Below are 14,629 nucleotides of genomic sequence, written 5' to 3'. Positions count from 1 at the left end.
AAGGAGAGTTACTATGAAAATAATGAACGGATCCTTTCTATGCTCCTGGGCTGTGAGTATTCCAGTTGCACTGATGATCATATGCTAGTATCAAGACGGACAATCTAGGCTTATTTATAATGGAAACATCTAAAATTCATCTGATCTCTTGTGACTTTTGTGGAAGATCATTACAAACAAAGTGACACAGTTTATAGAACACATCATCACATACCTTGGCTGGATCATACCTGTGGAAACTACATTTTCATTGCTTTTAGTTTCATATTGGATATGAAAAATCCAGAGAATATAGTTGAACTGGTTTAGTCAATTGTAATTTATGTGTATTTACTCTATTTGTCCTACTTACTGATTAATAAGATGAAAATTTTTCTAAATGTGTTAGCCTGCTTAAATTGGCCAAAGGCTAACATGAAAGTGGCCAAAGGCCAACATGAAAGCCTTCTTGTGGTTTATATGTTATATTATTCAGGGTTTTCTAGAGTAACAGAACTTACATAATCTCTCTCTCTCTCTCTCTCTCTCTCTCTCTCTCTCTCTCTCTCTCTCCCTCCCTCCCTCCCTCTCTCCCTCCCTCCTCCCCTCTCTCTCTGTGGTGTGTGTGTGTGTGTGTGTGTGATTTATTAGAATGACTTACAGGATTTCTGTGAACAGAAAGTTCAAGAACCCAGTAGTTGCTTAGTCCACAAGGCTGGTTGTCTCACCTGGTCTTCAGTGTATGCCTGAATCCTGTTGAATTAAACTCTAAAGCTAGTGAAGGAAAAATGGATTTCTAGAAAGGGGAAAGTCAGGAGTCAAAAAGTGTTGCTCAGGTTAAGGATGTGTCTTCTCACCTCAAGATCTAGATTAAAGGCTTGTGTCTTCCTACTTCAAGATCTGAATGTATGTGTCTTCTTACCTCAACTTTCCAGACTAGAAGTGGATCTAAGTACTTTCTGAATTAATCAGAAAGCTCTCACAGGTGTGCCTTCCATTTGTTGGATTTTAGTTAATTCCAGATATAGTCAAAGTAGCAACCAAGAATGGCCATCACATTTATTAATTATTTGACAAATCTTATGTATTGGTCTTCCTATTGGTTCACTTAAGGTTTTCTAAAGATTATTTCTTTTTCTCAAATTGTGAACTTTACATAATTATCCAGCTATATATAGAATGTCCCATTGAATATTTAACATATTTATTGGTAAATCTATGTAGTATGTCTCTTGTTCTTGGGTTTTGAAGTGAACAAAATTCTCTATTAATTTCATTTTTCTGAGAAAAGATTACTAGTGGCGCTACTGCTCCTTAATGGAAGTAATATTTGGAATCCATAAAAGCCATTGTGTAAAATACTTTTCTCCTTTAAGTCCTATTTGATAAAGATAAAGGTGATAGAAAGGGGAGAGGAGTAAAGTGTTTGGAGCAATGTGACAAAGTGAAGGAAGAAAATAAAGAGAGAGGAGAAAACTGGACTCAGATGGAAATCAGCACAAAGTACTCTAAGGCAGAACTCAACATTTTGAGTTTGAATAATACTTTATTTTTAGATTTTAAGTAGCAAGTGAATATTACATGGAAAATAATTTATATCACATATTTTGTTGATACTCATCGAAGACCTGCCCTTTCCTGAACAGAAATGGGTGAGTAGTGGTTGGATGGGAGGCGGGGGACAAAAACATGGGAAGTGTTTGGGAAGGGAACTGGGAGGAGAGGGAGGGGGAAAATGTGGCCTGGCTGATATATATATATATATATATATATATATATATATATAATGAAAATAATATAATGTATATTTCTTATTTGAAAGAAAATAATGTATATCAAGTTTTGTCTATAAAGGCCAAAAGGATTGGGGGTTAAATGAGACATTGTGAGGGTTACAATATTTACATGAACATATGGTTTGCTGTTAATGACTTTCTTCATTCTGGAAATTCTTTTACTCTCCAGAAAGCACCCATTAAATCTGTGACATGGCCAAGTTTAAAGTCATATTTTAAATAAAATTTTGTTTCTGAATAATTTCAATTAAATACCAAATATATTGAAAACACTGAAAAAGACAAGAAAAGGATGAAACACCTGTGTTTATGGCCTACAAATGATTGTTCATTTGGGTTTCTATGAATGGACATTTGAATGTGATGCCAGGATTGACATATTAGGTCCCTGTCATACATGGTATTTTGTTTGCATTTATTTATTCCATTATATTGTGTTCTTATAAACAAAGGAAAGATTTTTTCAAAGAGACCATTTGAAAGTGTCAGTAATAAATTTTTATTAATGACAGCATAAAATAGCCATGCTAGTTTCAATTTCAATACCTTATGCTAACTATGTAGAAGGATAAACAGGCTAATTGATACAAGTCAAAACTCTATTTTATTTTGAATTATGTTTTAGAAATACTGCTTATAAATACTTGTCACAGTTTTATTCAGAATGTCAAATCAAGTGCAAATTGATCACGTTATACAATGAACTATAATGTATCAACATATCTACAAGATATTGCAGCAGACATGATAATGATTAAAGGAGTAAAATCAAAACTATATTTGAATTACATAGTCAATGCAATATTGATGACAATTATTGCTTCTGGTTTCCTATAGTGTTCTAACAATCATATAAACACACACACACACACACACACACACACACACCACACACACACACACTTATAATTGTATGTATGTATTCACTCATGTGTTTTTCTTTCTGCATTCATTGATTGTAAAATGGCATTTAAAAGATATTTCCATGTGCTGTTGTTCAGGTAAATACTCTCACATGTAGACTTGATTTTTAATTCCTTTAGTACAGTGAACGTTTCCAAAATTTTTTCTTTCTACATAAGAACAAAGGAAAAAAGATCAACTGACATTTTTTCTCAAGTGAATATATTTGCCCAATTGTCATTGAAATTCCAATAGATTATTTCACTGTGTGTGAATACAACCACTGTCAAATATGCATCCCTAAAAACTCATTTCCCAGAAATCATTGATATCACATCATTAAGATACATTTCTGATTGTGGGTCTTGCTAATTAGCTGAGGTGGAACTTTTCATTCTTCAGCATGATCATTTAGAATAACCCTGTCACAAAGGTTGTAGCTATAAACAATGCCAGTCAAGGTTACTGGAGCATAGCACAACTCAAAAAGAATAGGGAAATGTACCTATGTAGGTCAATACAAATCTCTCTATGCTTCCTTTCAGTGGAGGGAATGCATCGTGTATAGATTGTTGATGCCAGAGAAGGCTTTAAAGATCAGCAGCTGCCGTATTTTACACATGAGGAAGTTCAAATTCAGGGACATGGAAATGTTCTGGGTCAGACGGCTAATTAGTGGCAACAGCAAGGTGAACACCCTGGTTTCACAATTCACACCGTAATGCTCTCCTGCTTCATCAGCTGCTTGTCCTTTTGACTGCAGATCAGAAAAAAGTCTCCCTCTGGGAAGCAGCACCTTGCTTCCAATTAACCGGGAGTGTTGCTTTTCATTTCCTTTTTTTTCTTATGTGTAAACACAAAACGAGCAAAAACAAAGTTTTCGGTGTATTGGAAACAGCCTATTCTAACACAGAGCTTCTAGAGCGACACATTAAAACCCAACTTTGTGGGGTTTCCATGATACATGGCCAACCTACAAATCTAGTAAAATAAAGGTGAACTGGGTAGACTGCATTCGACTTCTGCCTACTGAATCCTACCATTGGGAATTTTTACAGACATTTTAAAAGGCATTTTACAGAAATATTTTCATCTTGTCCATATTGACTGGTCTCTGCTGTGTCACTGGCCATCTTTAAGCATCCTTCCCTCTCCTCATTCTCACATCTATAAGCTCACTGGAAGAGAATAACCATCTTGGATATGCTCCAAACAATTCCCTTTTGCTAGGTGCAATCCTCAGAAATGTGTATAGCTGCAATAGCCATTGTTTCCTGGGTCAATGGAAACATTAATAAAAATAAATATGCCAAGTATCTTGCTTTGGCCTTCATTTACTATTTTAGAGATGCACAGAAAGATCTCTTGTTTAAAGATCATTGGCATCAAAATTTATTTAATTAAGAATTAATTTTTAATTTCCTTTCCTCTATCTAGACTGCTTTACTAATTGACCATGTGAAATTATTTTCAGGTCTTTTTTTTTTTTAGAAAAAAATAATTCCATATTAATTTAGCTCATTCTCTTAAAAATTATTATGCCTGGCTGTTTAGCAAAATGGTCTGAATGTTAGCCAATGTTGTATTATTCTGTTCCCACAGCTCTGCAGTCTTACCGTCTGTGGGATATTTGGGCTCAGAGAGTTAGAGTGAATTCATACAAAGTGAATGTTAATGCTGTGGAGAATGCGGGATGTGAACTCACAGATTCCGTTCTATTTGGGCTTTTCGCTTCTATCCAGGAACATCTCTGATACTAATTATGTGGGTGGTGTTAGTTTTGGAAGTATGGAGGGTCAAGATTCTACTGGAAGGCTGCATTCAACAGGTAAAAATTTGTATGTTCTTTTATTATACTGTTATCCTCCCTTTGTGACCATGCCCTTTCCAGCTTTCTCATGACACTTTCTCTTTATTCGGTATCTTTTTCTTTCTTTTATAATTTCTTCAATTGGCTTGATTTAACAGCATCTTCTCTGAAAAGTGGACTAGCATTTTAGTGATATGAATGGAAGTGGAGAAAGGTAAACTGTAATAGAAGAGAAGCCAGAGCAGCCCATTCTCACTTAGGTCGGCACCACAGTTAAGTCCCACAATGAACTTACTGCAGTGATGATACAGGATGAAACATTCCAATAATCTGTAAGATAGAGTAGACTATTTCAGAAGAAAGCTTTACATCATGGTCCAATTTGCTTTCTATCACTGCATGTAACACTATGCGCCATTTGGCATTTGTTTCTAGTAGACTCATCAGTGATCTCAAGATAGCAGGGGCATTTTTTTTAACAGCACGGTGTATCAAAGTTCTAACATTGTATGCACAAATACAGAATATCTCTAATTAAAATGAAAAATAAGCAGTGGCTACCTCTCTGATTCTACACAGATGCCTAACTTGTTCACTAGAGTGTAGTAAGCACTGCACAGTTGGTACAGAGCATAGGTCTGTAATAAGGGAAGAGACAGCATGCATAAGTACACAGAGGGGAGTCTCCAGAGACCTTTCTTAGGAAGCTAAGAGAATGCTGTTTTCTATCCATTCATCGCATGATTTATAGTAACCATGCCAAGGAGCAGCAGCCAGCAGAGGAATTGCACTTGAAGTTGTCTTGCTGTTTCCTTCATAAATCCCTCTGTTTGAATGATTTATAACTTCGTTGTTTTTACTCGCTTCTCCCTAAAACTTGGCATATAGGTGCTTACACTATGAATTGTTATTTCCTCACGTTTAATTTAAACCGGTTTATTCTTGATTTCTTTCTCCCTTTGTCCCATCAACCAGAGAAGCACAGAAAAAAAAAGTCACATGGGACATCAGAAATTCTATGTAGCTAAAATAGGGCAGTTGCTGCCAGGAAGGAGATAATAATTACCATCGGAACATCCTTTTTAAAATCTCTGTCAGACAAAATGAGCACGTGGAGTGTTTCACGGCAACCCAGTGTTCTTCCCCAAACCAGAATTGTGTTTGACTCAGTGAGGCACATTTTCAGATAAAACTTGCAGCCCTGAAAATCTGCTTATACATTAACAGATCAAAAACTATTTAAAATGTGGATTTAATTAGCTCTATCTACAAAGCATAATGAATTGGCTTGATCAAAAATTCCAAACCTTCTAAGTATTCTTATGTTGAATCTAGTATTGTTTAGTTGAAAATAATGATTTTTTTCTCTCCTTTTTGGGAAAAATACATCTTTGAATTAGGATCATGCAGCTAACAGCTGTGGTTACAAATTATATTTAAAATAGTAACTAAATGTCACTTTTCTAAAGTTAAGTGTTTGTGCACATACTATCCCAACACCTTAAACATATGCTTGCCATTAACATTATCTAATGAATGTGAATAACTTAAAATATTTCAATTAAACATTTGTTAACTGTGACAGGTATGTGTAGCATAAAATATGTAAGGTCCTAGAGTGACCTCCATAGACTCAGTTGCTAGACCTGTGTTTAGCCTCCTCTTTCACCATTTAGCTTGCAAAGTGGACCCTCATTCAAGTAATCTCAGAATAGACTATGTTTCAGCAGGATGTGGAAGCTTCATGTGAGGCTCCTTTTTCCGCAGTGTAGAATGCAAAGGGCATAACTTAGGACAGCATCCATCATGCTTTTAAAAGAAAGTCTTGGAGAAAGATCAGAATTTAGATGAAGTTTTGGAAACCTCATAACCCCCAGGGTGTGGAATCATGATGATAGAGTTCCCACAGGGATCTCAGGAAGGAAAGCTGGCTTGACATGTTTAAGGTCCACTAGACAAAATAGAAGATATTTGTAAAGATTGTTTTAGAACCTAGTGATGTGGCCTGCAATGAGACATGAGGATGGAGCTCCTGTAGTGCACACTTGGGACTTCAAGATTTAATGTCTGTTTTGATGGGTGGACTTGCTTTTGCATGGATATGCATTCCTTAATACTTTATTTTGTCTACAAAAATTGAAATGTTTATCCTGTCCTTGTAACACAAATGAATCTTCCAAATATTTAACACAGTTTGATTTTACCTCTTACAGGTGAGAAAATTGCTCAGATAAGACTTTCATTGTAATTTTTGAGCAATATTTCAACTTGTTCAAAATTAGAACCATTCAGGCTAGAATGAATGCATGTTGCACAGTAAAAAGGAGGTGATCTTTGGGGCACATACAAAAAGTAAAATGGTTTTGGTGTTCTTTGCTCTGTCAGGGTTCATGTATGTTGGGTGCAATTCGTCACTGTAGCACTGAGAAGGAGGGGAAATCTTTGAAATCTGTGTCTAGTTGGAAAGTATTGAAGACATTGTACTTGGAATCAAGTGATGTTGATCTCAGAGACCCCAGGTCTTTTCTCAAGAGATGATTATCAGACAAACAGTAAACTGACCTCATACAAATCCTGATTTTCTGATTACAATGTGGCTTCTCCCTCTCACACCAGATCCATCACAGGGATCCATCCCCAAAGAGGATGGTGATGAAGGTCACACTATGCCTACATACCTCCAGAACTTTGAGCTAAGTATCTTTGTTTGAATTTTTAAGTTATTTTATTAAGATCAGACCTTTAAAACTTCATAATACACAGAGCATATTATTAATATCCTCTTGTTCCCCCTTTCTCTCTTTCTTAAATTCCCATCAAATCCCCTACCTCTATATACATCCTTTCTCTAAGCTCATATCATTTTTTCTTCATTTTGTGGCCTACAGTATTTAAACAGGGCCATCTGTGTGGACATTAGCTTGAAGCTATCCATGGGAGCCTAGTAGACTCCCCAGGCAGTATCAAAGGCAATAGCTCCCTGGTTACCAGAGTCTATATCAGTAAACAAAAATGCATAGATAAGCATGAGATCTCCTGAACTCCTTCCTATCCTCCTGACTGTTGGCTGACCTGTTTGTGTGTAGACCTAATAAAGGTGTTGTCAGCTGGTTTGGGTTTATGATTTCAGTAGCTGTGACTTGCCAAGATTATATTTTATAGCTCTTCTCTCTATTTCTGGTTTTAAATTCTTTCTGCTCCATCTTCTGTAGTGCTCTGTAGCCTTGGATGGGGTAGAATGTATGTCTTATTTAGGGAATTACATTCAGCCATCTGTGATTCTCAGTACCTTGAGTGTGCAAGACATTCTGTATTCACTACCACTAACTGGAAAGCTCCATGTTGCATATTTTGTCACTGTCACATAATAAAAGAAATACAAAAGACTAATACAACATCCTGTAACAGTTTTAATGTTATGCTGGACTACTTATTTCTGTCAGTCTTACTAAATTTAACAGTTGTCTATCCAATTTATAAGAAGTGTTTTTACTTTTTGTAAATGACATCCATGTTTTATTAAGTAGTAAAAAGGAAGCCATAACTTATCCCAAGGCTATGAATGATGAAGCTAGTTCCCCCGAAGCTCAGTGGCATTTTATTCCCACATTCCACATTAGCTAACATGAATCATAACAATGAACTGAATTTAATACATGCCTTTTTGGTAATCCATCTATGGTGGTTTCGTCCAAAGTATAGCTGTATTTCATTTGAATTTTCAGTTCATTCAAAATAATTTCCTTTTATTCAGTTGAAACATTATTGCTTGTATACTATCTTTAATTTGTCTATTGATCATGTATATGAGAAAAGATATCTGCAAGTACTCATCATGTGTTTACTGTAGGAATACCTGAAGCTTATATTCAACTATGCAATATAGAGAATACTATGAAAAAAACAAATTTAATAAATAGTTTATTTAATTTATAAAAATATTAAATTTATTCACTTTATTACAATACCTTTGTTAAAACCCCTTTTCAAAAATTATTTTGGATATGATTATGCAATGCCAAACTCCAGAAATGAGATAATGAAGCAATTAAGTCATATAAAATAAAATATTTAAATTTTTATGAATGCTAACCAATTAAACATTATACTCATCAAAATGTTGAAATTAGTGTTGTCAATTGACATTACAGTATAATAACTACTTATTATACTTATTTTTATTTATCATTAAACCTTACCTTATATAAATTCATATAGTTGTGAAATTTATGCTTTAAAGTTTAATTATGCTACAAATGACAGGCAACTGTACTAATATGTGCAATTTGATGAGCTTTGATACTCATATGAACTCAGGAACCCAGTAAATTATTATTAATGTTTGAAAACTAGAACATAAGCTGCCTATGAAATTGAAAATTTGCACTTAGTCTGTATTAGTCTCTGTCCTAAATCACAAACAGAAATAAATTTGTGCCATTATACACTAGTTCAAAACATGCAGAATTTTGCACAAGTTGACATTTATATTGTATGTATTCTGTATTATTTGACAATTATAGATTCAGTAAGGTTATTTGGATGTCTCCATACCATTGCATTTCATCAGTGTTTTATTTTTATTGAACAATGTCTGTAAGAAAGGTTTTATATTCTCTCCTTGTTGTGTGGATTATCTTATTCTCTTAGTGGAAGTTCTGAAGATGAAAAATTCCCAATTTTATATAGCTTTTCAATTCCTCTTTGAGGATGAAATATATGGTATTGTATTTTAAAGTATCATTTCCTACCCTACAGCCAGAAAACTTTTCTCATGATGCTTTATAAAATTCTATAAATTAGAACTTAAGTTTCTTCATATGATCTATCTGAATGTAGTATTATATCCCATGAAAACTCTAGTTTTTGTTTGTTGTGTGTGGTATATATCATACTGTATGTGGTATATAGGTGTGTGTGTGGCACATGTAGTATGGTGTGTGTTTGTAAACCTCTAAAGTTTCATTACCTCAAACTCTCTGTCTTACAACAATCAATAACCTTGGCAAATTTGTCAAATCAGTTGTCAAACATGACTGTCCTTTTTGGAAGTATTTATTTACCTTGTGTGTTCATCTATTTCTGTGTTGTGTAGCAGTCTCCTCTGAGATTGAAACATTGCATCTAGCAGGAAATTTCTTAACCAGAATATAAACAACTCAGTATAGTTTCAGGAAATCCCTGAAAATGACCAGATTAACTAGTCCAGTTCCTACCAAATGTAAACAATAAGCCCTGCTGAGAAACATTATCAGACAAATTAAGCAGCAACATTGTGTCTCAAGGAAGAGCAGCTACCTGGAAGAAGCAGAAAGGAGTACATCAGTTTGGCAGAGATTTAGACTTACAGGTTTACTTGTAAAGGACAGTCTCCAACATGTTTAGCTTCATGTATTCTCTTCAGTATGCTCCAAGTTCCCAGGTTTTGTGAGTGTCACCCATGCTAGGATGGGCTTTGGTGATGGAGCTATTGTTTTAGTCACTACAGCTCTTATAAGTTATGTATACCTCAGATATATTCCTTTATGTAACCTCAATAAATCTCAGTGATTCACCAAGCTGAGCTTTGGTGGTATTCTCACTTTGGTCTATTGTCAGTTCCCTATCTAGAAGAGCAGACATGTGTTGTGGGTCCCCAGGAAAATTCCTGTCACACAGCAAGGTGATAATCTTATAGTTATGATTACCACCTTTTGATTAAATGTATTAACATATTTTTACTTTCCAGCATCTATATTATGGCATTTCAATATGTTTCAAACTGTCTTAGAGCCTACAATTATTTCTTCATACTCACAAGTGTTGTGAATGCATAAATGAAAAAAAGATGCCCAGATTTTTTTAACTACATTTAATTTTGTTGAGCCACTGTGCCACTTTCTTGGAGAAGATTATTTCTCACTCTTGGCATTGGTTGGTTACAAGTAGTTCTTGGTGTAGGCTTGAGGACTCCTGGAATTTCCTCCCTCAACTTTAGCTCGTCTATTTTCTTTGTTCATCTCATGTCTAGAATTCATTCACCTATAATTCCAGATGAGTGTACTGCCCATGTGTGAATTTGTATAGAGCCACCCACTGGAACACAGGTATCCTACCAGTGGCTGCATCTTTTTTAAAAATTACTCTCCCTAATAGCAACTGTCAGTTGACAGTACTCCACTTGGCTTGCTCTGTATGAGGTCTGGGTGTTTGCTGGGACACATATATATCCCCAGAGGTTGGCGGAGAAGATCCAGTGTCTTCCTTTCTCTATGCTCTGCACCTGATCCCTTTAAGACATGGTCTTTTACTGATTCTGGACCTTACTACTTTTTCCTTGCAGTTTCCATCCAGACTGACCGACTGCCAGCCTCTGTAATCTTCCTGTTTCTGCTGTGCTACTACATTCATCTGGAATTATAGGTAGATGAAGTCTTTCCTGTTTATATGTGGTTACTTGGAGACCAAATTCTAGTCTCCATTCTGGTCCAGCAAACTGGTAAAATCTTTGTGAAATTTTATTAGCACCATCATTTGCACTTTACTGACCTTCATGTCTTTTGTTAGATGCTTGTACAGGATTTCCAGATCTCCTTGAAGGTATTCGTTTAAATTCTCTTTTCTCCCTCCTCCTATCCCATATGTATTTTCTAACTTTCCACACTTGTTTATAATCCAAATAATTGTTTTCATTTTTAAAGTTATTTACAATGTGAGAATATTTTGTATGAAACTAAGGATCACTTTTCTATATTTTCTCTTTGGATGCAAACAATATAGTGTCTTATTTTTGTCACGTGTGCTATATTTCATCCAGTTTAAAGTTGAATTAAAATAATGAGAATTGACATACTTTTGTGTCTAAGCTTTGGAAATTATATTTTTTTTGCATTTCAGTTTTCATAAACTTTAGTCATTTATTTGTTGATCTCTACTGATTGAAGGAAAAAATATTTGATCTTTAATGAGCAGCGAGGAATGTAAGGAGATGAATGTTGAATTGTCTGAAAAAATTTTATATTATCAACTACCTTTATATATATTGTTATTATATATATACTATAATATATCTTCCACTTATTGTAATTTCTAGAATGTGTTAGGGAAACAATATAGAATTAATTTGATTACATAGTGTGATATCAATTTTTCTAAATTCACCTTTAGTATTTCACATATTTATATGTAAATCATATTTCAATCATAAATAGTTGGTTGATACTATTAAGATAGATGGAAATGAAGGCTTTTTAATCAGCCTTTAAGCTATTGGAATTTAATGTGTTATTTTTTACTAATTTAAAACAATTTTATAGTGCTAGATAAGACTCATAGTTTAAGTGTGTTTGCTGATTTTGGAAAGACTCTAAGTTCATTTCCCAGCGTCTACATCATGTGGCTCATTGCCACATTTAGCCACAGCTCCAGGGCATTTAGTCCACTCTATTAGCTTATCAGGCTTCCACATAAGTAAAAGTGCACTCACCTAATTGTATCAATTTATATGTTTCTATTCAAGACACATTTCACTTGGAAAATGATAAAGAATAATATCAAAATTAAGACCATCTTATATGAATTATTACTAATAATAATTAGTGATAGCAAGGCTTTTCTTTTTCTGATTGTAGCTGTGTATAAGAAAGCCATGATATGGTACACTAATATTATTGTTCTTTTTTATTTGCTTAAAATTAAAATAGATTCTCCCCTCATACAATACATCCCAAGCACTTTCCCTTCTCTCCACACCTCTTAGATATGCCCTATCTCCCTTCTTCCTCAGATGAATTACCTTTCCATTTCCTATTCAGAAAACAGAAAACTTCCAGGAGACGCCAAACAGAAAAAAAACAAGGTACAGTAAAAGAAAAAAAAAAAAACAAGCTACAGAAAAACAAAGACAAGATAAAAGCATTTATATTGAAGTTAGACAAGGCAGACCAATAGTAGGAAAAGAGTCTCAAGAGCAGAGAAAATAATAAGAGATATCCCTGTCTCTATTTTAGAAGTCTCAAAAAAGCACTAAGCTCTCAGCCATAACAAAAGCAGAGGACCTGGAGCTGACCTGGCCAGCTCCTAGCTGCCCCTTTAATCCATGTGAGCCCTGCTTAGCTGATTCAGGGAGCCATGCTCTCTTATTGTCCTCTACCCCCTCTGTCTCTTAGGACATTCCTTGGCCTCCTCCTGTGGTTCCCCCATTCCTGAAGGGAGGAACCCTATGGAGACCTACATTTTAGACTCTCTCTTTGCATAATATGTGGCTGTAGGTCTCTGCACCCACTACCATCAGCTGACTGAAGAATCTCCTATGATAATGACCAGAAATGCACTGATATATGAGTACAGCAGAGGATTATTAGGAAACATTTCACTGTTTCATTTATGAAGTAGATTGTTGCTGCCAGACAAGAAGACATGTCTCACTGTCATGAAAAGCCTCAGTTTATTAACCATCTTAAATATCATATTCTGTAGGTCTTTAAAATATTTGAAGAACATCTATCTACTTAAAATATGTCTGTTTGACCTTAAAAAGTTCCTAACATAACTGTAAATTCCATTGTTATGGATGAATAACTACTAACCTGTATTTCTTCATTTACCTATATAGCTTTTTTCGGTTTTAAAATTTAAATTTAAATTAGAAACAAGCTTGTTTTACATGTAAATCCCAGCTTCCTTTCCCACCCCTTCTCCACTGACCCCCAACAACCCTCTATCCCTTCCCCTTTCTGCTCACTAGGGACAGTGAGGCATTCCATGGGAATCTTCAAAGTCTATCATATCTCATATCGTTTGGAGCAGAGCCTAGGCCCTCTCCTGTGTGTCTAGGCTGAGAGAGTATCTATCCCTCTATGTATAATGAGATCCCAAAGTTCATTCCTATGTTAGGGATAAATACTCATGCACTATTAGAGGACCTGCCACAGACCACCCGAGTCGGGTGTGGGAATCCCTGGATTGAGGGTCCTTGAAGAATAGGTGGATATGGATTTGTCCGTGACAAACAGAAGCAAACACAGAGGCAGTTTGAATCTGAGTGTATTTCGCAGTTCTCAAACAAGGTTTTTTTTTTATAGAGATAGTTTCTCAGGGGAAATTTTTGTTAAACAAACCCAAATATATAACATTATTGTTCCTTTGCACAGTGACATAGAAATCCAAGACATAGAATCATCCAGGGTTAATCAAAACATGAAATTTGTCCCTGATTAGTCAAAACACAAGACTGTCCTTGACTAACATAGTATCATCCAAGGCTAACCACATATTTCTTAAATCAAATTAATATATATTTATGGTCAGTTATTGTTTAATATCTATTACCTAGTTCTTATGAGTTTTTGAAGTATTGAGGTATTTTAACTCTTTCTTAATAAAAGCTTTCATTAACCGACACTTAAGCCCACTTTTGATGACACATGTACAGCCAAATAAAATTTTATCATTGGGAAAGATTTTACTATTTGTACTTAAGTGAATGATGTGAATGATTTGGAAATCTCTGGTTTTTCCTGAGATGGGGTCATGGCTAGTGACCCCATCTCAGGGGATGGTTTGTTATCTATGTCTTTTGTTTAAAATATCAGCATAGGCTTATAGGAACATTTCGTTGATGTAAAAAAAGAAATAGAAGGACAAACAGAAATTGCCATGAGAATGAATGCCCAATATTTTTCTCCGAGAGTTCCAGAACAGTTTCCAGGAGACCTCCTTCTTTTGAAGTTGTCGCCTCAGTCTGTGGAAGTTGTCACACAGACTCTACTGGTTTTGGTGTGGCAAGGACCCATAGATTGCCCAGGCCTCCTAACTGACACCCATGTTCAGGGGATGTGGGTTGGTCCTTTGCTGGTTTCCAAGCTATCACTCTGGGGCCCATTGTCTCCACCTTGTTCAGGTCAACTGTTTCTGTGGGATTCTCCAGCCTGGTCTGGACCCCTTTGCTCATCAATCCTCCCTTTTGCAACTTGATTCTAGGAGTTTAGCTCAGTGTTTAGCTATGGGTGTCTGCTTCTGCTTCCATCAGCTACTGGATGGCATATAAGGTAGTCATCCATCTCATTATTGGAGAAGGGGATTTAAGGTAGCCTCTCCACTATTGCTTAGATTCTTAGTTTGTGTCATTCTTGTAAATCTCTGGACATTTCCCTAGTGCCTG

Source organism: Cricetulus griseus (assembly GCF_003668045.3).
Source record: "Cricetulus griseus strain 17A/GY chromosome 1 unlocalized genomic scaffold, alternate assembly CriGri-PICRH-1.0 chr1_1, whole genome shotgun sequence".
NCBI classification, from domain to species: domain Eukaryota; kingdom Metazoa; phylum Chordata; class Mammalia; order Rodentia; family Cricetidae; genus Cricetulus; species Cricetulus griseus.
The sequence above is the reverse complement of the archived record's forward strand: the minus strand, read 5'-3'. Positions refer to the sequence as shown.